Source organism: Papilio xuthus, unplaced genomic scaffold, assembly GCF_000836235.2.
Source record: "Papilio xuthus unplaced genomic scaffold, Pxut_1.1 DF824888.1, whole genome shotgun sequence".
Classification (NCBI taxonomy): Eukaryota; Metazoa; Arthropoda; class Insecta; order Lepidoptera; family Papilionidae; genus Papilio; species Papilio xuthus.
Window position 1 is genome coordinate 2,013,891 of NW_013533761.1, and position 13,859 is coordinate 2,027,749.

Consider the following 13,859-nt stretch of genomic DNA (forward strand, 5'->3'; position numbering starts at 1 on the left):
TCTAAGATCACGGTCACCATTGTAGGTGTAAACTAGAAATGTTGTCTATGCTAGTTATTCAGACCACTTTGACTAGGTTTACTTTATAGCCGCTATAAACTGAAATAATATTAAAATAATCTTCATACTGTATATTTGTGATAATAAATAATAGCAAAATTATTTATTATTACAAGAAATAAATGCTAATATCTTCATTAATTATATTCTGTCTTATTCTTCAAAGTACTTTTTTTATTTTTAACATCTCGTACACCGCGAACGATACCAAAATGCCTGATAAAAAAGTAATTACGGAAACTGCAAAGCTATTCATGCATTTTAATCGCCCGCATTTTAAAAAAGAAAATCTCTTTGAGGTCGTTTCGTTTGATTATAAAAATTTCTCACCTATACCTTTCTTTTAACGGGCTATAACAAACAACAAAATTTTATTATGGACATAAATTTATAATATGTACGAGAAAATATTATGTAATATTTTCAATAGTAGTAGATAGTGTTGTTTGTAGAGATGTGAGTTTTTGTTTAATTTAATTTGTTATACCAACTGCAAATAAGCATACTTTGTAGTTTCATAAAATAATAATTATAGCCTGTTTCTTCGATAGTTTTTAATATTAATATAAGCCATGTGAAATATTTAATTAGTCGCACAGCGTGAGGCAGACGCGGAATGGCATATCATACGTAAATCAGATTTATCTGTTAAGCTCGCGTAGCAGACCAATTACGGCCAACCAAGCCGCCTTTGATTTCCTACATATGTAACATGCATATTCGAATCGACGGATTTAACACGTCACATATTAGCAACGTCAAATTTAAAATAGTTATGAAAATGTTTTATTAAATTAACTTTCTGAATAATCTTACTAATATTATAAATGCGAATGTTAAGATGGTTGGTGCACGTCTAAACGGGTCTCGATTAAATTTGGCATACATAGAACATAGTCTGAAAGAACACATAGGCTACTAATAATCTTTTTTTTTATTCCGCGCGGACGGTGTCGCGGGCGACCTCTAGTTCAGGAATATATCTTTAAGCCTTTATTTTACAAAAATAATATAGTCTAAAACATTTCTGAACAGTCAATACACTTATCGTAAAAATAAATTTATGAAGTACCTCACTGCCTAGTATCGTAATCTGTGGAAAGGTCTACAACGTTACCAAAGACCGCGGCCTTCACCTTCGCACAACCCTTTCTTTGACGAGGTCCCGAGGGAAAAGGCGTATGTTATATTTTCAACTTCACGAAAAGCTAAATAACGTTTTCATCTAAAATATTTAAGCGGGACTAATTCTACGAGAACAAAGCAGAAACGGAGCCGAGAAAATGGATGAGTTAATATTTAATGCGGATAGTTATACCGGATACATTCGATGCGCCCACAACCTACTATGGTTAGAGATAGGAGGACTCCGTAATAAAACTACGTATTTTATTGCTGATTGTCGTATTTTGCAGAAATTATAATTATTTGTAACACACGTATAATAAGTGAAATTATCAGTAAATTTCAATATTGCTTAAGGTATGTTTTTTTTCCTTCAATTATTTTTTTAATTTCTTTTTAAATTATGTAGATAAAAAAATGGTGTAAAATGTGTCGGAGTCAGTTTGTGTCAAAACTGAAAGAAGTTCTTTTAAATTACATTCCAATTGTATAGAAAAGGCAGAATCTGATTTTAATTTCATTACTGTCGCAAAATCAGAAAACAATCTTATGAATAAATAAGAAATCGAGATATCACTAACGAATAAAGAAATAATTGAGCCTATCGGATTTTCCGATAGCGAGGAGTACAATAGAAAAGACCTGCTTGATACTGAAAGTACAGTCATTAATGGGATTACCCAGAGATCTGGGTCAGGAAGGTCGGGGGCTAGGTGGGGAAGATGGGGAGAGGTAAATCTCGACGGCACATAATTACGGCGCGGACGCGTGCCCGCCATCGAGACCACTCGACGACGTTTCGACACGCCCTATTTGTGGACTCTCGAAAATTCTTTCCGACAGTACAATTAATTACGCGATGACAAAAACAACGGCTAAAGGTACTCAAGATAGCTTGCTCGAATATCTTTATAATCAGCGTTATTAGTTTTAGTAAAAAAATGAGACTGAGATGTGAAAAGAAACAATAGAACACATTGATATATAATGGACACGATACATAGAAAACTATTATTATTTAAAAAAAACTTGCATCGGGAAATACCTATACATAAAATGTAAGTAAACAGTTCCATTAACCACGATTTAGTTAAAGTATAGTCAGAGTTTGTGAAATATTATAATTTTGTGAAAAAAGGTAAAGTAAAATTATTTTCATATCTCAACAGTACTTCTAAATGAATTAAGCTCGCGTCTTTCTGCACAAAGGCTGGACTTATTAACGATTAAAATTTTACGAAAGCCCGGACTTGTGCAAAATGAAACAGATAACTTAGATCTTTCTTCGAGTTCGAGGCTTTTGAGGCGAGGATCGGGCAGTAATCCGAGATGAGATTTAAGAATTAACTTTAAATAAACAATCTCGGCGGAGAAAACGGGTAAGAGGTTGGCATTCCGCCACAAAACTCAAAATAGTTTAGACGAAGGACTTTCTAAACTATAAAGTTATAGCTTACTGAGCACTTATCATTTAACTAAGCTTTAAAATAATCAAAGAGCATGTTTATACAGACTGATAGAAATGTTCACTTTAAAATCTGTCTAAATCTTTTAATACGTACGCCGGAAAAATCCACAGTCCGATGGCCAGTTCAATTCACAACCGTACAATGTTACAATACACTCGGCAACAATGTAAGCTTCAGTATTCATTTTAGCAAACGGTAGAGTCAATTACGCGAGAAGGCTTTCATATCCTACTCGCAAGGGAGCGATATATTCAGCGTGAATTACGACCAGTTCATTTACTTACGTACGTGTAGCTCCACAACCAGGTAAAAGTTAAATCTTGTTTTAAGCTTTAAGCTTATGTAAAATCCCTTACTTTGTTTATTTCAAAGCAAAATATATGTTTTTTTGTGTAATGTTTCGGGAGTAGAAACGAGAAGAATTCTTGGTTTGTTCACCAGATCCATTCGCATCATCTGTAAGTGAAAACAGCGAGCTACAGACAGGCTATTTGCAGCCCTGTGTAGTCACTTTGCACTTTGAATACGAAATGAGGCGTTGCTACTTTTCCATTTAGTGCTAAGCTTAGTAGATCATCGCTGAAATGTGTTACTATATACTGAAATATTTTTAACCATTTGCAATATTTCGAGAAAATACATAAGCTTACCAAAATAATTAAAGTAGTGTTTTTAATATAGAGTTAAATATTATTCACTTTTCCAAGTGAAAAGTATAATATAATGCCATTCTAATAGTTTAGTTTGCTTCAGAACTTTGATAAATATTCGTATGTTAAGTCATTTGGCAAATATCCAACTGGATTTCAAGGATTTCTTTGGTCTCCTATGCGACTTAACGAGATAATAAAGATATTTACATTCTATCTTATATGCGATTTCTCAGTGGTTTCTAATTAAAATTCCGTACTCTTGTTGTCCGTACTATTTAGCAATCGTTTTAACTGACTTCATTGGACGAGTCGAGTAAACTTTTTACATCATTGATTACGAACCTACTTTCATTTGTTCCTAATTGGTAATTCTTTGATTATTAAAACTTAACAGTTCTAATGTAAGTTGAGTTGTTAAGTTAAATGTGTAAAGTTGTACACTTTATGTTGTTAGAGGTGACGGCGGAGAATGTATTGTGGAGCAAGTTTGTCGGGGGCACGTAGACTACGAATTAAAACTGACAAAATTATTTATAGCTGCGAGAAATTATTTCTTAGAACACGCAATATTCGTTCTAAAATGTACCTCTAATTTACATAGCTTTTCACTTTTCAGAATAATAACATATTTTAAGAATGCTTAATTGCTAGTGACATTGGGCGTAGCTAATGTGAACTTTACCTATAACATAGAGAATTCGACAGAGCTGTACGTTTTATATTTTTAAAAATTATTTTTTTGTTTCAGTTTCTAAGACTATAACCTAAATAAAGTCAACATTTGATCTTAAAATCTTGTGCGAAATAATGTGCATTTATCCAATTTAAATTAAATCAAATAAAATAAAGTAAAAAAAAATAATTAACAGGTCACTACGTATGGCACGTAATAATTTCATACGGAACATATAAAAAGTTGTACTAAAAGTATGAAGTACGAATACGTATGCATCGGCTGACCTATTTCACTACCGGTCTGCCAGTAATGCGCTCTATTTCAGTTAGCAACTTTACACTTCATACTTTTTCATTCATAGATTTTTCTGTGCTTACATGTTTGTAACTAAAGAATTATTCAACAATAACTCCTTTCTCATTTATAACTAGCTTTTGTCCGCGAGGAATTAAATAAAAACTTAATTAGTAGTCTATGTGTTCTTCCAAAGTATGTCTTACTTTTTTGTCAAATTAATTTAATCCGTTAAGCCGTTTAGGAGTTACGCAATAACAAACATCCATCAATCTATTCCATCTTTTCGAATTTATAATATTGAATGAAAATCTGAAATATGGTTCTTATTGGTATCATTTTTTTTTATAAGAGAAGGGGGCAAACGAGCGGCGGGAACACCGAGGTGATCAACGACACCCATGGACATCTGCAACACCAGAGGAACTGTAGATGCGTTGCCGGCCTTTAAGGAAATGGTATGCTCGCTTCTTGAAGGTCCCTAAGTCGTATTGGTTTGGGAATACCGCCGAGGACAGACCGTTCCACAACGCGACTGTGCGAGGCAAGAAATTGCGCGAGAATCGCGAATCATTTGATGCAACCAAATAAAATTATTAAATCGATAGGCAAAGTTAACCTATTAACCTGTCTAAACTATTGTTGTATCTCAGAGTAAAGAACGAAGACGCAAGACTACCAAAATTATGATTTATAATAAAAATGGTTTGTTACAAGCTGTATTGCTTTGTACTATATTTGTAACAAACAAATCTCGTGACGACAAACTCAACATTATTATAGATACGAAAATTTCTTAAACATTTTTTTATAAATTATCTCCGTACGTCCGATAAAATGTCAATCATAATGATAAAACGTACTCATGATAGTGCGTATACAGAATGGTTAGGTCAAAAAAATTACCAACAAAATAAGTATTTTTTATTATTATTTTATACAAGGTCAATTAATCATAGCGGAATAAGGCGGTCGCGTTGCTAACTTCGTTATTAAAGGGGCAGCGATAACAATCTCGTTTTATTAAGGGGTAGAAAAAGGGTGGTAACAGGTGCAGGAATAAAGACCGCGGTTTCACACACCCCCTTGCCACGGAATCGCGACGCTAAAGGACCCCTGACCGCGGTTCGCTCGCTTTATTACCAACCTTTAAAGACAATATAAAGGGATAACTCCCTACTGCTACATTTTATGACAACAAACATTGGACAAAATGTCTGCTTTCTCTCCGTTTACATCATTAAACAATTAAATTAGGCGTATTAAAAGTTGTGTCCCTTAAGTTTACTTATGAATGAAATGAATAATTAAATTAATTTAACATGGTCATTATCTAAATAGAATTGTGAAAAGTTTCACTGAAATCAATATTTAGCAAATGTAACAAACCAACTACGGACATATTCTAATTAAGGTTCATTTTCAGGTTGCCGAATATGTTATCTCGTTCACAGAAATATACCACATCCTTACTAATATTATAAATGCGAACGTTTGGATGGATGAATGGATTGGTGGATGTTTGAAGGTATCTCCAGAACAGCTATAATGTTGATATGAAATTTCTAGCAAAATGCTCTGCTATAAATACTAAACAAACTTAATTTTCGGCTACACGAGCATATTAACATAGAGTTTAAACTTCGTATGCATAAAACAAGATATTCAGTGAAGCCGTGGACAGCCAAAGGCAAAGCTGTAAAGTAAGCAGAGCAGACGTATCACGAGATAACAACGGCCATCGCAAGACTGTACGCTGCGGCGACTTATGTAACTAGCCTCGCAAACTCCTCTCTCACGTTAACTTTTGTTTGTATCACATTCGGAGTTATTATAATAGTTACTTTAATTATTTAACGCGGCGTCTTCCTTCCATAATCGAATTACGGACATGTCTATTATTAATGAGAAAAGCGACTCGAAATACAAACTTCAGAATTCTAAAAAATTGCGATTGAAAAATAAGAGATGTAATATTAAGGTAATATAAAAAAAATACCTATCATTAAAAAAAAATCAAAGCATATAAAAAAATATTGATTTAGCTTAGAAAATTTTACCAAAATGTTATATAACAAATTAATAACATATCGAATGTAAAATGGTTTAGTAAATTGAAAACGTATTTAGGCTGGTTGACATGCGACAAATGGCGTAGGGGAAATATCCCCCGTACCGCAGTAAATTTAATCCCTACATTGATCAACCAACGCGAAAAGCTTATTTTACAGAATCCCACATTTGTACCTATCCAAATTTCAAATTCTTTTAAAGCGTTTATATAAAATTAAAGCCTAATAAATTGTTGTTTAAATATTAACATTTCCATAAATTATGTCTATATATATAAAACAATTGGTGTTCGTTAGTCTCGCTAAAACTCGGCTGAACTTATCTAATCTTGGTCTTGAAATATTCGTGGAAGTCTCAAAGGTAAGAAAAATTCGAATAATAGAATCGAAGTACGCGGCGACAATTAGTCTGTAATATAAAAACTAATAAGAGTGACTACTAAACCAATTAATAATTAAAATCTCAGTCTCTCAGTCAGTTTTTTTTACGATGTGATATTGTTTCGTAGTTATATCATTAATTTCTAGTACGTAATTTAAAAGCTATTTAATGTAATACATTTATTTATTTAACCTTCGTTATTAAAATACAAATGGAAATAAAATAATACTTCTTAACATCGATCTCAGTTGAAGTCCATTGTGTTGTGCCTTACAGTTGATTATAACATTGAGTATTAGATAAAGACATCTATTGTATTATTGTTAAAAGATTCGCCCTGATTGTTGCGTGAGAAATAAAATTGTTTTTTACTTGCAAAACAATATTTTATAATATAATAACAATCTTTATCTGTTCCCATGTAGATTTGCAGACACGGTACTATGGGATTGGCATATCCGATAAGAACAAGAATGCAAAAAAAAAAAGTTAAAAGAGTTGACGTTAAGATTTTTGTCTTCCTAATTTCCGTATCATAATAATGTTCATTTTATACGTTTTCCAAAAACGTACGATAAAAAGAGGATGAACAATTTCAATTAATATTATAAATTTCCATACGCAGAATTCACACAAACAATCGTTTTAATAGTATGTTAGACAAATGTTTAATTTACAATACTAGACAAGTCGTATGTTTAGAGCGGCTGTTGGCAACAGGATTACGTATTCTATTTGCTTACAGTACACAATGTGTCGCTCCGACTGCGCTGTCCCCGAATTAATAATTTAATTAGCACGTACATGCAAAAGTTAAGGATAGGAAACATGATTAATAATCGGATTATTATTAATTGGTGTCTCCTTAAACGTTTGTTAAGACTAAATTTAATTGTAACGCTTATATATTCAACATCTAATACAGATAATGGCAATGTACTTAAACTCTTTTGTCATTATATCAACTAGTATTTTTGAATAATTAATAATGTAGATTAAATAACTAGACTAGATTGTAATTTACAGATCTAATCATTGATCAATGAATTTTTACGATAAAAAGAACAGCCCAGCTACAATACGCAATGTGAAAATATAAAAATCGGTAGAAAGTGAAAAAAAATGTTACATTGCATATTGGAAACATTACTGCGAAAATTTCCCGACGTAACCAAAACGTCTTGAAAAAAATTAATCTCCTCCGCCCCGTTTCGACACCTCAAAAAGTCGAATCGAAAAGCTATTGAAATAAAAATTCTTACATTTCTTTTGACAGATATAATCCGACACAATCCAATAGGACAGTACCTGAAGATCCTCTGGGGATATGTTGGTCATGTTTTTAATTCCGCTTATCTCAAACTTACATTGTCAAAGCTTTATATTTTCCTTTTAATAGCTAAACCAAGAAGGTTTGTAGAAATTGACAGATATTTCCGTATCGATTAGTATGAATTTTAAATTATAATTCTATAGTAATTGTGAACGAAGAATTTATTCCATCGATCAAAGGTAAGCAACGTAATGCAATTGCAATTACATATTCGAATAGAGATGGCAGCTTGATCGTTATCGAGACCGTATCGAGGCTGATTTCGGTCTCTCTAGCTTGTTCTTAGTCTCCGTCAATATTTAATAAAGTAGATCAATAAGTTCTATCAGTTTTATTGGTAATTGATTCTCGTCTATAGCGAGACATATTTACTTGGACTAGATTGAACGTAAAACATTCGTGAATAGAATAAATAAGATAAATAATAAAGTTGTATTAGTTTAATAAAATAAATGAGTAAAAATACTGTATCAAAAGTAGGTAACGTCATAATTATTTTTTGCAAAATAGTATACTAATATACTACTTTAGAAAAGGCAAAAGTAATGCTGAACTTAAATCGAATCAGACGCTCGGAAATAGCATTACAATTTCAAAAGGTCGGAATTCATTTATATTTACGTATGAAGAAGGCGCACATGCGAATTCATTTCGCACGCCTCGTCGGTCGATATTAATTTCGCAAACTATGGACGCCGTATGTCTGCAGTTTGATTTATACATTTCACTCGGAAACTCAAAATTAAAATTGAATAGATATGTTTTTTACATTTAATAAATAACAGTATATATAAATAAAAACAAATATCTTGCCTGAATTTTGCGGGAAATTTAACTGTACAAATCAATGAAATGTTTTTAATTTAAACTTTTTTTACGTTGAAATCTTTATAGTCATTTTAACATACTTAGTAGTAAGTAGGACAAACAGGTCCACCAAAGGCAATTTTTTTAATTGTGTTCTTGAATTATCACTTAAATTCAGGTCATTTTAAATAGCATAACAATTTGATAATTAAAAACGGTTTGCATGTCGACTTTTTATATTAGGTCGAGGTAATGTGACTCAGTGGGGAAAATCCATTTTTCATTCAATTTCGAGTTACAAGCTTCAGTAACTTTCATTAATAAAGTAACCACAGCTTTAGTCCACGTTTTCATAAACATGCTAACACAGTTTAGAGTTTAGAGACGCGGTATTCTAGTAATTAACGCCTCCCAAACACAATAGAATTTACTTAGCCTTTTGCTAATTTCACACGAGTACAGTGGAACAGGACAGTAGATTAAACGTACACTTACTATCAAAACAGTACTCATTCGATCGAACAATAGCAGTACTGTTCCATGCCCCGTTTGACCTCACTCTGGTGCTTTCGTGTGAAACTCACAATAGGTAACTGACTGTTACGAATATATAGATACGTTCTCGGTAACAGAGCGCTTCGGATGCTTTAATTTGGCGTGTACCAGACTGACCTCGAGGGAACCCGGTTAGTGCTATGATTTGGCAAAGGGCCATAGGTATTAATATGTCGAACCGTTGGTTTCTAAGACCAAATCTCTGTATTAAAAGTAACGTCACTCAAGTCATATGTTTTAGATGAGGATTTTGGTTTCGAAAACCCACGGTGAATATATTCATATCTAAAACTAACTCTTATACATACAATATTGATATTACTTTCTCAAAGTAATTAAGTTCAAAATACTTCGACTCGTGTCTCGTGTAACGGATAATTGAAGTTGGAACACCACGCATTTACTTGTATTGTGTTCTGTATAGGAAACTAGAGATAACACGTCCAATGCACGCTTCAAACTTTCGGTTTGTGGTTTAGATAAGGCTGGGGGCGGAACGAGTTTATTCGATAAAATGGCGTAGAAAAATACTTATCTTTGCAAACTACGGTTGTCTAATTCAAAACTGACATGACTGGTATTCGAAAATACCGTGCCTTTTATAGCGTCTATTTTAAGCCATTTTTGTCGAACAGTGGTAGTGGTTGCAACAACTTTTGCACGAATGAGCCGGCTCGTTCTGATGAGTGCCACCATCCTTTCCATACACTGAAAGGATGAGAAGAGGAAATGGATTTGGCAACGCATAGACATGGGATTACATACTTTTTATGGTCGTCCCTTTCTCTTGTAATTAAAGAAAAGCGCATCATCGTCATATAGGCAATGGTCACTTCGCTCTTTTGATGAATTCCAATAGCCAGTTGCTCGTTTATCACCTTATATTATAAAAAAATGTTTTACAGAGTAATACGCGTTAATTAGAATCTCTTTGATAGAAATATTACTATACAATTACGATAACACTCGTAACGTCTATGAGCTATCCCTACTCATATACGCATAATCACTACGATGATTTCATTGACGTTGTCTGACTAATACACTTGTGCGCTATTGAAACGGATACCTGACCGTGAAAAGATCGTATCATGCAAATCTATTAGAGATGTATGTGTGAAATTGTTGCCATTGGTACGTCTGTGGCGGAAGCATCATTAACATCGTATCATCAGCAATGTTAGAACGTTGAAGTAACAGTGTTACAATCATACGATTGTTAGCATTCTATATTTGGTGTTCGATAAAATGTGTCTAGGACCTGTCTGTCGTAACTATGCTATGAGTAGCCGTAATAGACTTATGAATGAAGTTGACATTTATATTTTTTCATTCATTTTGCCTTCAGTTCAGTTTGTTTTACGGCCAATATCTATGTCGTCTATGTATCGTATCAGTTTATTATAGTGGTCGCCGATAGGTTGAACTTTGTTAATAATTCAAAAATATTTTTTTTATTTTTTATTACAAAAAAGCTAAATGCACTTCTACTCTACATTAACTGGTTTAAATGCGGTACAAATTTTTCACTTAACTTATTAATAGGACAAGAATACGGTAGCAATTTCTTATTGGCATCAGGAAGTTGATATACAAAGGTAATTGGTTTGCAAATGCTACTTAATTCTTGGTGCACTTAAACATTGAGATAATTTTCTAGCTGTTAGAGAGAGATCTCAAATTGTCATAATTACGTGAATTACAAAGCGCCTGAACGTCCTTGCATTTCCTGCACTGCAGATAGATCGATGAAAAATGTAATTCTAAGGACATAATTTTAGAAGTAGACAACTTTAGGCAAGGTTTGCACAATATCGTATTAAAGCTTGATTGCGCTTGAATTTATAACATATGTTAAAACAGACGACAGACATCATCATCATCAGCTTACCCTAAGTTAGGGGCGACTGATAAAATAAATCAAAATAGACATTGTGATTAACGTATAATCCATTGTAATGAAATTGTTATCAAATCAAAGATTAGCAACATAGTCATTATAACGGTGAAATTAATATCGCATGACACGAGGTCGCTTCGCATAACACGATCGGTTAATATTTAATTTACCAACATATACAAACGTATTGAAATTATGCGGTATGTGCTGGATTACTGGAATAATCAATACAAACTACATATGTTCAATAATAATTGAATGGGTACAAGTATCTTTAATCAGTCAAACTTATCACAACCGTCTGGTAAGAACTTATTGTATGTTGCACATAACACAGAGCCGACCTTGATCATTCTAATTAGAATTACGTCATAAAGTCTAGTAGGTTTTTATGAGAGCAAAATCAGTTAACATTTCTTTTAGGAACTAATTTTGCCACCAAGAACATAAAAATTCGTGCATTAGTTTTTATAAGACAGAGATCAGACAGTCCGCGAGACATTATCTAAATATAGAAACCACGCAAGTCGTGAGTCAGCTGTTACCAGTGCATGTGATTTGAAGTATGGAGGGGGGTTAAGCCGCTATTCAGTAATCCCCCTTCCCTAGGGCTATCCTCTCTGCGATATGAAGTAGCCACTTTTACGTAACTCATTTTTATACGCGTTCTCATTCGCTTCTAGTTTTATTAAAATTAGTGATACCAAGTTCATTTTAAAACTGGTATTTTATAGATTTTCAGGATTAAAAGGTGCACAAACTAAAGTTTAAATAATTTAGACAATTATGACTACAAAAAGATTATTCTAAAATCAGTAACTGATGATAAAATAAATAAGAAACAGTACCTTTGGCTGTTATGTAAGTTATTCATAGCTGAGTTATACTAATGTAAGAAAATATTGCGAATTGTAAGCACTCTAAAATTAAGAGCGACAGTAGGCGACAGTCTGAAATAACCGTAGGGGTTATAAGCAAGATAACTTTTTACAAACCTTAAAAAATTTACAGAAATAAAGTATATTTCCCTTGTAAAGTTATCCAATTTTCTTTTAAACGTTTTAGATGGATTAACTTATAGAAATTCGTTTTGCTTAAGCCTGTAAGACTAACTTACGCAACACGTATACATCGATGAAATTCTTTTATTTGACGAAGTTTCTTCGCCGTTTGTGCTACTAACCTTTGGTTTCTGAGACCAGTATCTCTCTATAAAACACATCGTCATCCCTGTCGTTGTCTTTGACAAAACAGAGATAACAATATGTTTTAAACGGAGCTTTTGATTCCAGAAACCCACGCTAAATATTATATTATAGTTGTTCGATCGATATTACGGCCTTTTTAATATTAATAGAGAGCAGTGCAAAAGGTTTTTAGGTAAGTGAAAGTAATTTCCCATGCATGGTTCTATAAGTCTGTGTGCGTCGTAACTCTACATTTAAGACAAGACAATACAACAAGCTGTACGCAAATATAGTACGTTAGAGATAACATGAATAAAGTAATTCAACTTTACACATATCAGTACAATCGTAAAGACAAGTGCAAATGCGAAACCATTTCATCAACAATCATAGTGGCATATTTACTCATAATAGCTAACGTACCCTGTTTAATTATAATTCTCACTAAATATTGTATCCAGCCAGTATTTTCAAGGAGGTTTAATGGAACTAATTTGGTATTTGTCTTACGGTGCAGTTGGTAAGGCTGATGACGTAACGAGCGATCAGTGAGTCAAGTCTGACGAAGGTCGCACGCCGGATGCTGGCGCCCGTCTACTGATAAAACAAGCAGTGATACCAGCTATACATAATCTTGTATACTGTTCATCAACTGGTGTAAATTTACTTTAAATGTTTTAGCAATCCTATAATGGAATTTCACTACTAAGACACTTTTATTAATACACTAACTGTCGCTCACGATTCCGTCCGTGCGATATTAAAACATAATCTGTAGCCTATGTGTTTTTCCAGACTATGGTCTACATGTATGCCAAATTTTATTGAGATCTGTTAACCCGTTCTAGAGACTCCTTCAAACAAACATCAATCCATCCGTCTATCTAAACTTTTGCATTTATAATATTAGTAAGATATGAGGCTCTGTTTTGTCATAGTATGAAAAGAATAAAATATGGACACTAAATTGTGCATGTTTGTGACATTTTCCTAAGAAATACAATATGGGTTTATCCTGTTTATAAAAGTCATAGTGGACCTATGTCCATTATTACTATTATATTACATAGGTGTGGTTACTTTAATTGTAAATATCCTATGCTACATATCAGTGGTTACATAGAGCCTGGAGCAAAGCTTGAAAAGGATATTGTTCATGATAGATATTAGAGTGATAATTTTACTTTTAACAATAACTTATTGAGCCAATAAAACAAAAATCCCTGATTTTAGAAGTTACTTCCAGCTTATATAGAACAGTTTGTCCATTTTTAGTTAACAAATAATGTGTTCATATAATACCGGACATGCTTTACACCAATTCCTATTATATTCTATTTAATTTA

The 13,859-nt window shown here is 33.0% G+C and overlaps 1 protein-coding gene across 6 annotated transcripts in view; it reads right to left on the bottom strand.

Annotated features, from left to right (window-relative positions):
- The window catches only part of Syx1A (Syntaxin 1A), a 52,080-nt gene that overhangs the window by 37,027 nt on the left and 1,194 nt on the right, over nt 1-13,859 (bottom strand). The window lies entirely within an intron of this gene.